This window comes from Hetaerina americana, unplaced genomic scaffold, assembly GCF_022747635.1.
Source record: "Hetaerina americana unplaced genomic scaffold, ioHetAmer1.1.p SCAF_5, whole genome shotgun sequence".
NCBI lineage: Eukaryota > Metazoa > Arthropoda > Insecta > Odonata > Calopterygidae > Hetaerina > Hetaerina americana.
The window spans coordinates 88,702,087-88,715,509 of NW_027287095.1; the positions used below are offsets into that span (position 1 = coordinate 88,702,087).

At 41.5% G+C, this 13,423-nt stretch overlaps 1 non-coding gene across 1 annotated transcript; it reads right to left on the reverse strand.

Annotated features, from left to right (window-relative positions):
• Positions 1–12,849: 12,849 nt before the first annotated feature.
• On the reverse strand, positions 12,850–12,931 carry TRNAS-UGA (transfer RNA serine (anticodon UGA)). The gene has a single exon. It is a non-coding gene; the product is annotated as a tRNA-Ser (tRNA).
• Between the last annotated feature and the right edge of the window lie 492 nt (positions 12,932–13,423).

Genomic DNA, 13,423 nt, shown 5'->3' on the forward strand with positions numbered 1-13,423 from the left:
ATCCCTTCAAACGCTATCACCAGGTTATTCTTTCCCATTTTTTATGCGTTATTCATCTCAATCTTACACAGTTTATTTTTGTTAATGTATTGGTCTTTAAATGAGCGACTTATGTGAAAATAAGCATACTTAACCCATGAATAGGAGTTAAATGGCACACGATTTTAGTTTGATTTATTTCTCTTAGCGTTTGACGAGTTCGGGCGCATATTTGTCGGAATAGCTATTGCCTATTTTTCTAGGATCTCGTTAAATAAGATGATGCAATTCTTAGAAGCATGTTTAATCCAGGTTTAAATATTCACGATACATCGCAGTGTCATTGCTCTCCAGTGAATAGCCACTAATTCTTTAGTTAGCGAACCCTTATTGACCTTATAATAGCTCCTTGATAAAGGTATTTATATTATCCTTAAAGATTTAGGCGTATGATTTTGTGGATATCCTTATCGTTGAAGAGCGCGATCTTTAATTTTGTTTTATCTTTTTCCTTTTAAATATTGTTCGTTGCTGAGTAAAAGTGATCGTGATTTCGAAATTTTGAATACTGTTGAACTTAGTTACTTTGGCAAAGACTGAAGACGTGCTTTCTGTTCACCCAAGCATCACAAATGTCTAGGTTTATAGGTGTTCATATGGAAATATCCTCATATTTATTGCCCTAATTTTTTAAAACTCTATTTGTTACGTTTATCTGTGGTAATTTTCGAACGTCATTTAACGTCATTCCATTTTTTGTAGCTACAATGGCAAAATTTAACTTCGATTGAAGACGTTTCTACGCGGGAAACGTTTAAGCGAAAGGTTATATATTATAACAGTCTGAAAATGCAGCCGTGATAAATTAACCTTATGTACATACACCCAGTGTGCATTCTGAATCAGCAAAAAAAGCTGAGAGGAAGTATAAAGCGATAATGAGATGAAAATGTTGTTCCTCCCTGAGATTGCATAATTGGCCGATTTCTCAGCCGCGTAACCGACCTGGACTCTTTTATTCTTCTCGAGATCCACATTTTTGGCCTCCTAATGTTTTTTTTTTCCCATGGAATGCGTCCCCCATACGATATATTGCGCGGCCGCGAGAGACTCGTTTCCCGTGAAACGATTTGCCAACTGCGCCGGGACCGGCCCCGGAACTTTCTCCTACTCCGGTTTTGCGAAATTTCCCGTTCCCCTGCTGCATTCCCGGGGTGATTCGCGGCGCGGGGGGGATCTTCCCCCCCCCCGGGGGGGGGGAAGACCGGCGTTTGTGCAAGCAAAGTGATTAGAGGCCCTGGAGGCGAGCGCAGCACTGGCTGTGGGAAGTGTCGTGCGGTAGCGTGTGGCCAGCCAGCGAATTCCGTCATTCCCGCCGAAGAAAAGAGTCCCTACCCTGTACTCCATGGAGAGCAAATAAAAATTTAGGATTTGTAAAAAGGACATTTGGGAACTGTAATGAAACGGTCAAGGAGCTTTGTTATTTCACGTTAGTTAGGCCCCATTTTGAGAATGCTGTGGGTATATGGGATCCTCATGTGGTAGGCTCAAATTTGGAACTATGTAGATCGAGTGCAGCGTAGAGAAGCTAGGTTTGTGAAACGGTGTTATGAACAAGGTAGCAACGTCAGGACACTATTGGAAGAATTGGGATGGGAGTCAATAGTTGACCGTAGGTTTGAACACAGGTTAAATTGACTGCGTAATTTTGAGGCAGGTCATTTATTTGAGGATGTTAAAGAGATGTTACAGATCTCGACATATTATGGTAGATCAGATCACCAACGTAATATCAGGGATATCGGTAGTATAACGGATAGATTTAAAACGTCGTTTTTGTTCTCGTACCATCAGAGATAAAAAATAGACATGACAGCAATCGCGTAGGAGATAATAAGAATTGGCAGTGTATATATTTTGTCGATATCTTGCATGTTCTTTAGTGCATGTTATTTTTTTAATGTACCCATTGTTTAGCAGTTCTGCAGCACTATTTCAATATTCGTATCCTCTTATTTTTTCACACAAGTACCTTCTTACGCGTGAAAAACCTTTTTAGATGGCATGATCAAACTAATATTTGTGTATAGGGGACATGATTGAGTCTGTGCGTGCATTGCTGGTAACCTAACACCCCTTGCCACACGCCCTTGCCGCGGCTTGCGGGGTATTATGTAGATGTAGGTTCCGACGGGGAACTTGATTAGTATACTCAACGCGACGTCTTAATGATTTACTAATAAGTCCGCTTCTTATATGAAACTATATATTATTTGAACTCATTTTGATAATTGTTGACCCGTCGTCATTGTCTGAAAGGGACCTCAGTGTGTGAGGCCAAAGGAGAAATTAGATTACATAGAGGTGTTTTCAATGGACATCTGTTATTCCTCATTTATTTATGGTCTTTGAAAACACCCATCTTTAATTTTACTTTATTTCGTTGTTAACCCACTCAGATTGGAAATAGTCATTCTTACTTAGATAGTACTTGGACGCTTTCAGGGATTTATGTGCCTGTGGAGGCTTCGTGCATATCATCCTAGTGTTTGAAATAACTCTCCCCCTCCCGCTCAAACAGATTTTTCGGAGGCAGTCGTCTTCGGTATCAGAAGCACTGCAATCCACTGTGCTAGGTGAACAATATTTTCAAAACTATTAGTGGCCTAGAATGTCGACATTTACTTTTAATCTTCGCCATCTTACCTTTAATTTAATTCCCTTGTTGATACTAACAGCTCGTCTTGCCTGCTTGGAAACATATTTCATACTGGGATACCTTAGGGCATGTAGTTGAAGTTAAAATGACTCCCATTTTTATAAAATATTTTACATTTATCGTAGAACTAACCTTTCAACAACCTAAATTTTATTAAGTTTAAAAAGTAACATGTATTGTGTGGACTCACTTCTTATCCATACCCTTTTAGTGGCTTACAAAGTATTATGTAGACATAGGTGACTCGTAAATATATCTACATCGTCTAGGGTCATGGTAGAGAGTATACATTCATATGCATATGAAGTCATTGTATATGTATATGAAGTCATGGCCTGCCACCATTAATCTGGATCTTGTGAATCCGTGGTGTTTTGAAGCCATCCTAATTTCATATTCCAGAATTAAGTATGTTGATGGCTTATTGGCAGAAGAGAGATATTTTTGTTTGTTGTCCTGTAATAAATACCATTAATGATTAACATAACATTTTCCGATCGATGGTTATATTTCATGAAATGGATGTTGTGGAAAATGTGATATTTCATTCTGTTTTTACTTCATGGCCATCATTTCAAACAGTCCGAATTCTGCTTTCAATATATGCGCATGATAGTTTTGATTTCGTCGCACTTTCTTGTGGCCACGCTTCCCTCCATCAGGCGCTCCCGTCCTTACTCTTGGCCTTCCAGTGCCCTCCCTCATTCCCTCCACTCAATGCCTTCTAGCGATACGGTCGGCTTTCAGCTATTGTCTTCCTCGCGATTTATTCTTCAGGTCTTATAGGCGCGGATTTTTTTCGCGACTCGATTTTATCAGTTGGAATGTTAATGTGTATCAGATATTTTTTGGTTGCCTCTCCGTCCCCATCTCCGCCCCACCCATTCCGATCCTTGTGCCATCTTTGCCGGGCTCACCAACGAGGAGCTCCCCGCCCGAGATGGAGGAGCCAATGCTCTGTTTGCAGGTTCCCTTTGAACGTTGAATTTCGTAATTAAAATGCCTTTTCTGCCCTCTTGTCCACCCATCTGAGGTCCCTCCTTCATGTCTCAGAGTGGGATCGGGTCAGTCATGCAAGGGCTGCCTTCGAAAGCTAAAGTGTGATTACGGTGGTATTTGGATGCCATCTATAATATCCAGACAAATATTCCCGTGATCGTGAATCATGTGTTTTTCGCCAATTGAGCGAGTATGTTAGTATTGGTATCAGACATGCGTGCACACTTTTACGGAGCGAAATTCGTCTTAGGAGGTAATGGGATGTTTTCATAGAAATTTATCCACGGTTAAAGTAAAAAATTGAAATCCATCCATTGATTTGGTTTGTCTTTTTATTGCGTTCGATCCATCAATGGGCTGCTCTTCACAAGTTCCTTTACTTCCTCACGTTCTTTTCTCTTTCGCTTTCATACTCCGTCTTTATCCTCCTCGTCCCACATTTAAGAGTGCTCTTATCCCTCTCCGTAGTTTCTCCTCAGTCGCATCCATTACCTCCGCAATGTTCAACCTCGACGCATATCTGTTCCGTCCTCCTCCCTCTTCCATTTGGATCCTGAAGAACTCCTTTCGCCGATGGTACTTGTGTTTTTCCATTCTCCTGGAGCATGCGTATCTTCTTTGCTCTTCTCCTTTCTGGTTTCATTCACATGATGTGTCCGTAGAAAGGCTCTTCTCTTCAATATGGCCAAGGTTATCTACATCTTTACCCAAAACAATACATATCAAAAACATCTTTCAAGAACCTATTTTTTTATCTGTGTTGACGTCAAAGAGGAAAACTGTTGTATTGATATTTTTGTGATATTATGAGGGCACTCGATGGTGAAATAAACACGTTGGAGTTTTTATTCAATTAATTTTACAACACCGAGATTAGGCCGATTTAATGACAAAGAAAAGCGTACTTATATAGTATGCGGTGCATGTATCTGCATTTGTTTTTAGCTAAATATTTTCATAATATGCCTTTTTATTATTATTTTCAAAGTAGGGAGTTCCCATATACGAGGCATGGTCATGAAGTAAGGGCCGTTTAGTCACAGGAAAAAATGTACTCATATGAAACACATTTCATTGGCAATTTTAGTTAGCTAAAAACCTACTTCACTTATCAACATAATCGCCGTTCACTTCTAAGAATTTTTCATACCGCTGCACCTGCTTCTTTGACCCCTCTGCATAGAATCTCGCCGCCTGAGAGTTGAACCAATTGACAACGCCGTTCTTGAGTTCCTCTTCGGTTTCGAAACGTTGCCCACCGAGCCACTGGTTCAAGTGCAAGACGAGGAAGTAGTCGCTAGGTGCAAGGTCAGGACTGTACGGTGGGTGGTCGAAGAGTTACCAACGAAAATCTTGAATTTACTTATTTGTTTTGGCAGCAGTCTTTCGGTACCCACCTTGCACACAAATTGTGGTATCCGAGGTTTTCCGTGACAATATTGTGGACAGTAGTGCGTCCAAGTTGAGGAAATTGTTCAGCCAGGCCATTAATCTTCAATCAACGATCACATCGCAGTTTTTGTTCCACTTGCGAAACAATTTCATCGGTCAGAATACTGGGCATGCCACTTCGCTCTTCGTCATGGACATTTGTTCGTCCATTTTTAAAATCAAGGCACCATTGTCTAACCTTTCCTTCACTCATAACTGTAGGTCCATAAACTAGGCATAACTCCCGATGAATTTCAGCCGCCGGCAATCCTCTTTCATACAGGAATCGTATGACAGAACGCACTTCACAGCTGGCGGGATCAATGATTGTCGCGGACATGATTGTTTACATGCACGGACAAACAAACGACTTCTGAAACAAAACAAATGCTGCTATAGCTTCTCAATGAATAAGTAGATGGCGCTGTGGGAGTAAAACTTTGTTCGGAAGCGCCAATATTTAAATATAAGCAAACGGTCCTTACTTTATGGATATGCCTCGTTTTTTCATTTCGATTCAATCGTTCTTGCCCTCCCGTTTGGTAATTGCCAAGTCGCAAAATAGTATCCAAGTCATTTCTTGTTGTGAGTCAATCAATTCATGACAGCTCTGCCCCAAGTGATACCGCCGCCTTAATTAGTCTTAAGGACCTTCTGACATTTGTACGCCATGGCTATTATTTGGTCATTTGCACGCGGAGGGGGGATAATGGATTAATTTTTCCAAAGGTGTTGACTACTGGGGCGAAGTGAAGAGAGATCAACCAGAATTCCTTGTCATTCATTCCTTGTACGTTCGGGCAGGGTTATATGACTCGTTCGTTTTTGTTGACTTACATTTTATCGGAAGGCATTACCAACGAGGTGTTGGTAACTTTTTTTGCTTTCTCAATTTGGAAAGATGTCCTAGTATTTAATAAAATACGCTCAAGGCGATGGCATGCTCTCTGGAGTTCACATAGGAAGTAAAAAATGGCTATGAATGGAGGTCACAAAAAGTTCCCCAGCATTCCTTTCCTCTTTCTGTGCTTGTCCCTGTTCCAAGTGCAGCAAGGAAGAACCCGCCTCCTCACCACAAGTGTAAAACCAGTCTCACGATTCCTTATTGTAACAGTATGTAAGAGTTTCACATTTTATCCATTTAATCATTGTTAATACGATATCTGAAACTGAAATATACCCGCTATATATCTCTGCTAAGGATTATCTGTAATTGTTATCTGTAATTTTGCCCCTTCATGTGTTCTGGACCAAGTCGGGGATGCGTTGCGTACCCTGATTGTTCGTAAATGATTGTTGATTAGTATGCACCCGCATAATTCAAACGTTCAAAACCGCACCGTGCTCTTGTCATTCGAATCAAGTGATCAAATCAAATGGAATGGATTTTAAAGTGTACCGTATACTACGTCACACGGGGTAGCCCCTCATCACATTCCGATTCCCCGCCTGAAATCTTCCCGCATCAGTCATTGCTTTTTTTCACCACCCACTCGCCGAATATTTGGTCGTTGGTTTTGGTGAACGTGAGGTTTGCCACGGTTGTCGTGGAGTTACATTTTGGTGACGCGCTGTCTGTCCCAAGTTGTTGCCACCACACGGGCGAAATGTTTAGTTATCTACGTGAGCCCGCACACGGAAACCTCTCCGGTCTTCAGACGTGAGTAATTAAGTGGGACGCACGCACGCTCCGTCATCGTGGTGTTTGCCCTCCATTTCCCTCCTCGGCCTCTCGGGCTCCCATTATTCTTTCCGCATATCTTCAGCGTCTGCTCACCGGAAAGAAATGTCACGTGGATTCGGCTGAATACTGGCAGAGGATGCTTGCGCACGGAGGAGGGATGACGATGTATTTCGCGCGAGCGATCATACTGGAAAGAAACCTCCGGAGGAACACGACGGAAGCTCCTTGTTAAACGTCGCTTTCCTAGTAGAAAAGTAGGCTCTGTACGGGAAGGGGTTAACTGGTTCATGATACAAATATTGACCTTTGCTCATTCCTTACTTTCTCCATTTGAATTTCGAAGTGATTGGGAAACTTATCCGATAGCAGGGATGTAACCTTCCAACATGTTGGTTTATTTCGCGTATCGATTAACATTACGTGTGCGATCCCTCACTCAGCTATGACGATTTCTCTTTTTAATGCGATGCGAAAAAACGTTGTGATCAGTGAGCTCACCGCGCTATTTTTAGATCTTATTGACTGATAAAAAGTTATTCTTCGAATAGATTTATATTAATACTTTTAAACGTTAGCGCTAGCTAAGGTCTTCGAATGTGCACCAACTTATAAAAGTTATGAAGTGTTTCAGAGCATTTTTTTGAAACAGTGATGCCATAGAGTTTAGTCCGGTGGGGTTAGAATCTCGTCTCGGAAATGGATATGGTTCCATGAGGTAATGATGCTTTTTGAACCAGATGGCATATTTCAACAATTAATTTTCGTTGAAACAACTGTTTTTTATTCAAAAACGTGTATTTAGTTCCGAGATAGGATGCGTAATAAGGAACAGGAATAAATAAAATAAGGGAAATAAACATCAAATTTGTAAGACACTTTATTCATCTTAACGTTTTACAGACATTCGAACATGTATTTCCATAATTTTTAAAAAGGCCCGAATTTTTGTTTATATATGCGAAAATTTTAATAGTTTCCCCCACTACGGGGGACTTATCCGTAGGAAATATAGCAAATAATGATGCTAGGATCATTAAGGATGCTCCCATGATGCTAGGAGCATCAATGGAGACGGCCGTGGGTGGGCACACTCAGCCATTGGTACACAATCCATGTCATGGTCATGGGTGCCATGTCATTGCCAGATGCCATTGCCATCTCTGGCAAATTTCGGCCAGCGGCAAGTCGGAGAAAATTGTTCCCTTTCACTTAACTAATGATTTCGCCACCATGGGATGATGTTCCTTTCACATATGAAACGAGTATTCTAACTCATAATTAGAGTTTATGAGTAACTTTTAAATATAGAATACATTCAAATTAGTTGGCATACATTTTGTTTTTAGTGACACGGGTTTCTTGTTGCCCTTCATCATGTTTGAGGACTCTTCAGCACCTCAATATTTGTTTTAAGAAACCATACTTACGTATTTGAGTTTTTGGACATCGTAGCGCCCATGACTGGTGGAATACATTGGGGTCGTGGAAGGGGATTTGAATTCATTTGTCCGACACCTGATCCAGGTTCGTGAAGCATAAGGCCGGTGCGAATGGTGAAAGTTACGTGTGGGCTTCGCTGCTTTCTGATGCTCGTCTATGGCCATTGCCGATCGAAAAATGAGTGTAACTTGGTGCGTGTCCACCTCTCCACACTCTTTACCTTTCGTGTGTGTGTGTATATATACATATATATATATATATACACATATATATACATATATATATATGTATATATTGTGTATATGTATGTTATATGTAATTATATATTTGCATATATATATATATATATATATATATATAAATAAATATATATATATATATATATATATATATATATAACCATAAACACAGAATATAACCATAATCAACCCGAAGGTCGGTTTAGTAGGTGATGGTAGAGTTCACCCAGTACTAAGCCCGACGGCGTGTGAAATTCACACATCAGGGTAGGGGGGACAGTTAGTTCCTTTCCCTGTGCCGGTTATGGTTTCCCAGGAAGATCTGGTACCCGAAAAATCACTTAGCTTGGGTGGAGCTGCAGGTGCCCAGAGTGCCTTGCCCGGGAATCGAACGCGGGATGATATATGTATATATATATATATATAGATATATATATATATATATATATATATATATATATATATATATATATATATATATATATATGAAAAACTCTGTTCGAAGGACAAGACGCGCGTGGAAATACTCTACTCTGCCACTTCCCCTCTCTCCCTTCGTCCTCCTGGTCAGGCCGTGTTCTGCTGACGCTGGAGAACCTGCGTGATCCGTAGCTTTAAGTAGCGAAGCACAGTGGCATAGTGGCATAGCACATTGGAGCCCTAAATTGATATATTTTCCTCCAAAGAAACTGAATTTTCACATTAAACGCATATGACGTTTTACTTCTGTCCCGCGAAGTGTTTCCCGTACGAATTTTTCGTAGCTATGTCTATTATTTCCAAAAATTAAATCCCCTTACATCCTGCGATAAGAACCGATTCCTGATATTTTTACCATTGATCAGCAATAGATATGAGCTGCGGGTAGTTATCTTGAGGAAGTTTTAATACCACGGTATTTTTCTTTCCTCCCTTTTCCTCATGCATTTCTATGAGTCATCTGAACAACTTTCACATTGTACTTTTTCGATGTTATCAAGGGAAATCCTGTGCTATTGAATGTGGATAGGCAATACAATATATTGCCCTGGTTGGCCTTTGCTTTAATAGCCGCTCGGGTTAGACGCTGCCACGGTTATCGGTTGTGGATTCCGATTTTACCTCTGTTAATGTTCTTTTGAAATTGACATTTTTGGGATCTGGGAATCCTTAGTTCAATTTTTTTACTACCACCGCAGACATTTTTCTTGGATGAGGACAGTTCTTGGGGACCTCCTGGTCTTCGTGTGGAGTCCTCCGATCCGAGCGGTTTTGTTCGTGTTGGATTAAGGCACCCGTTTCCTCTTTCCATGGCTGGAAAGGAAGCTGCTCCGGGTACAACAATCGGAATGGCCCAGAAATAAGAGTCGTGGGAGTCTGTGGGCGTCCCGCGACTTCGCCCGGGAGGGGTGGCGGGGGGGGGGCGTGGTTAACCCCTTTACCGCCGGGGGCGTGAGCCAGTGCAACCCCGGAGGGGGGAGCGCGCTCGAGAGGGCGTTTTTCGCCTCCGCGTGGCGCTGCTTTCACTCCTATCCTCCCCCTCGTTCCCGGGGGACGCTCTGCGACGCCTAGCCGACCACTTCCAGGGGGCGGAGGAATGGCGAAACGCGATATCGGCCGACGGGTATCCCCTTGACCACCAACTTCTAGTTTCGTGTGCACCAGTTTGAGAGTACCCATGATGTATGGTCAAATCCTTCGGGAAAATGAAACATATGTCGTTTGGGTGACTGCTTTTCCGATACCTCTCTGTTATCTTCCTCATTAATAAATGGAGTATTTTACGATCTCTTAAGCCCACGCCTATTCGGCGGATTTTGGAAGAATTCTGTAAGTTAAAATTGAGACGTTCTCCTTACTAATTTCCCCACCGTAGTATCTGCTCACATATTTAAGACTAATTCGTAGTGCTTCTAAATACCTTACTTGATATGGATACTGGGGTGTTACTTATAGTTTTGAGTATTTTTTAAAGTAATCTCGTTTTCACATTACTTCGAGGGTATTATTGGCGTGATAAATGAACTTTTTGTGCACCTTAGTGGTACTGTCGAGCTGTAACGAAACCTATATCTCGTATTGTTCAAACAAAATACATTCCTAATTGAAACGCTTGTTAAGTCATACATTATTCTCCACGACATAACACATTTAAAAATCAAATGATTACTTCATTGTGCATTCATAACCAAATGACAATTTTCGATCAGTTTTAATATTTGAAATTTATTTTAGCGTTATAGATTCCACGAGCAGAAATCAGTAGATGTGATTTGCATCGGCGGGAAAATTTTAGCAGCATAAATAATCCTAAACTGATGTGGATGAAGCGTCTCTTTGCAAGGTCACTTCAGTTGAAAAACCGATGTTGTAAGACGATGACCACCACGACCCACCATTACCGACCCCTCGCCTTATACATTGAACTCACTTCAAGCTATGGCAAACGCTCTCAGTATCGACACGAACGTCTCGTTATTGCTGCATGATACTGAGTAATGGTTTACATTCCAATAAATGGTTTTAATCCAGCATTTGTTATTTGTTCTCGACCATCTTTTGAAGACCAGCGAATTTTGATAGAAATACATAGTAACCCAACTTGATATTCCTCTCCATTGAATCATAACTGAATGGATCGCGAACGACTTTAAAAGACAAAGGTCACTGAGGTTCATTGCAACTGTTTTGCATGTTTTATTGTCTCCGCGGGTTTAGGCTGAAAATTCTAACGGATCGATAATGCGAACGCAAGACTAAATCCGAGTCTCGGGGATTTTGAAAAGGCTAAAGAGATAACGTCCTCTCCGGAAAGGCGGCGCTGCCTCGGGCCTCCCTCCTTTCGCTGCAAATCGAGTGTTCCCTTATCTGAACCCCCCTTAGAACCGACGAAGGCGACGCTCTCCAGGGTCTCTCTCGCATTCCCTGCGTCGCCGCCCGACTCGATTGGCGCTGGAGATACGTACGATGGGTTAGCGGACGTGCCGTGGAAATTCCTTCGTCTTCGTCCTTGAATCCACACATAACTACCCTTTCTTCCGATCGCTCATCCATCTTACCCTAGTTTCAAAAACTCATGACTCATTCTCTATTTTCGCATTTCAAAGATTTTGAAAACCAACGTGGCACGGGGAAATTCTTTGGTTGGATGAGTATTTCAATCGCAGTAATTTATTTTTTTAAGCTTACTTTTTATGGAACGTATGAAAAAAAATTTTTTTTTGGGTTTTACATACTGTGTTGATATCAGTGGCGTGTATAGCGATGGTTGATTATTCCATAGAAGAAGACCCAATCAGGTTCCGAAACTAATCGGAGAAAACTCGAGAAAAAGGGAGGCGTATTCGTCGGGAGAATTGGAGAAAATTCGGGATTTGTATTTTAGGAAATGAATGGGGCGTGCGTGTCCGGGGTCGAGAGATGTAGTCGGACCTACGAGATCTCTTTTGGGGCCCACGGCACTTAAGGTTCGGCGGACCGCTCATGCGAGGATGCCAAAACGCACTTGGAATCGTCAAATTCATTCGTCAAATCTGTCCATGCTACTGGCTCGAACAAATTATGCAGGCAGAAAAAGTTTAAACTAGCTATTGATCTGAAGTGTACACATCTGTGCGTCTAAGCATCGTATGCTCCATTTAATTTAACCAACAAAAAACGTAAAAAAACTTGTACAAGAATCGAATGTTCGATGTTTCAAGTCCAATTTGTCGACATTCTTGCAAATATACCTGCATTCATACGGTAAATATAGTAAGGCCAGGCACCCGAAAAGGTAGTGTGTGTTCGGTTATTCACCAGACATTACCGGTTTCCAAACCTGATGCAAGGCTTTGTCTTAGGTCAACATCATTTCTCCATATCTACATAATTCACTTTTGACCGTTTAATATTCCTGGGTGGTGACAGAAGGGAAATCCATTCGTTGCTGGGTCATGTACCAAGCGTGCTTTTTAGCCTCGCCATTCGCATCGGTTTCGAATCTGAATCTGAACGGAGATATATTAGCCATAAACACATTTATCAACCCGAAGGTCGGTATGGACAGATGAGGCTTAGAGTTCACTCGATACTAACGGCGTCTGAAATTTACTCATCGGGTAGGCAGCCAAATCTTTTCCCTGTGCCGCCTATGGTTTCCTAGCAAATTCTGAAACCAGAAAAATCCACTGCTTGGATCGAAATGGAAACATGAAGCCTTAGCATTCCGCCCTATTACAATCAGGCGAAAATTTTATCCAACCATTTTGTAGGGAAATAGAGCCTCATCGTTAAAAAAAAATGGCTCGTGAATAAAAGTTATGCTGGTAGCTGCGGTGCTAATTTAAATATCCTGTCTTCTAGTGAAGATTTAATTATAAATTGTACTCAAAAAAATTCGCTGCGGACAGGATTCGAACCTGCGCGGGCAATGCCCATTGGATTTCAAGTCCAACTCCTTAACCACTCGGACACCACAGCTGATGATGTAGGAGTGGCAAATAAGACGTATTTATATTGCAAGTCAGCACGAAAGCAGGAGCAACATACTAGTCTAATATTTCAGGGGTAGTTTTACTACAACAGTCTAGGTTTCGTTTCATTCAGGGTGACGAGAGGCGAAGCCGTTCCACGTAAATCAATAACGGGGGCGCAGTCGGTTGGGGCGTTTTTCAAAGGAGATCCGTCTGAAAAGAAATGTCTCCCGGGTTAATTTTTGTAATGTACGTACGCTGAAATTGCCTCATGATTTTGCGAGGAACGATTAGAGAGTTCGTGTGATTTATTGATCATTGTGCCCCTTACGGTTAATCTAATTTAATCTACTTCATAGTGAAAAGGCAATGGATTGAGTTGACATTTTCAATGAGCAAAACAAGCTATGAATATTTTATTGCTTAACTTGAATGAATTCGCCAAAGGTATTTACTTACGGTAATTTTTTGGCGCCTGCATTCCCTCAGATTAATGAGC